Source organism: Acyrthosiphon pisum, chromosome A1, assembly GCF_005508785.2.
Source record: "Acyrthosiphon pisum isolate AL4f chromosome A1, pea_aphid_22Mar2018_4r6ur, whole genome shotgun sequence".
Lineage (NCBI taxonomy): Eukaryota > Metazoa > Arthropoda > Insecta > Hemiptera > Aphididae > Acyrthosiphon > Acyrthosiphon pisum.
In genome coordinates, this window is record NC_042494.1 from 55,899,184 (window position 1) to 55,900,293 (window position 1,110).

Here is a 1,110-nt window from a genome sequence, read left to right on the forward strand (position 1 = left end):
CCCCCTTGGAAAGTTTATAAATTTATTTCAAATATTTAAAACTACTAATATATCTTATATATTTTTAAAAACATTTTTATCAATAATAGTAATTAAATATATTTATTTTTTTTGGATGTTTGTGTTGTGATCGGTTATAAGTAAGGTATTTTGTGTATCGTCTATGACTTTGAAATATCAGTCAAACGGTTAGCAAACCGTCAAAAACACCGTTCTAACTATATAATATCAAGTGATGATCCTGAAGATTATTATCGGGTCTCTATATGTATCCCTTTCATCGAATCTTTTATATATCAATTAAATGAAAGATTCTTGGCTCACCAAAATATTTTCAAAGGTATAAGTATCGAAAACTATATCAATGATTAACTTCTTATATATTTTAATTCTAAACAATCAAAACAATATTTCAGGTTTTCGGTGTTTGTTTGATGACACTAATTCGGATTATACAGATCTTGAGACTCTGGTTTCTTTTTATCTACCACAAATTGATCTGACTACAGCAATCTGTGAGCTACAAATTTGGAAACAAAAGGGCAAGTGTGTAGCAGTTGGTAGTGATGAAGTGATTACATCAAATGCATTGTGATCCTATCATTTTCCCAAATATATTTACACTGTTAAACATTTTGTGCACACTGCCAGTGTCTACTGCCAGTGTCTACTGCCACGCCTGAAAGAACTTTTTCTAGTTTGAAAAGAGTAAAGACCTATCTTAGAAATAGCATGAAAGAAGTATGTTATAATAATATATATTTATTTTCATTTTATTAATTAAACACTACTCTAAATAGGATCGTTTAAATGGATTGGTGCTCTTAAGCTACTATCGAAATTATATAAAATTTATAACAATAATATTAAATTTTATAAAATTTAAAACAAAATAATATCGAAACAATTAATAAAATTGAATTAAAACAGATAGATATCTTCAATGAACTTTGGAATATTAGTTATAAAACAGCAATTGGTCCTGATGAAATTTCGCCTTTATTTTTAAAGAAGTGTGCATTCATACTCACTCCAGCTATAACCTCTTTATTTAATAAGTCATTGTTATCAGGTATCTTTCCAGAACAATGGAAATCCTCATATATAACC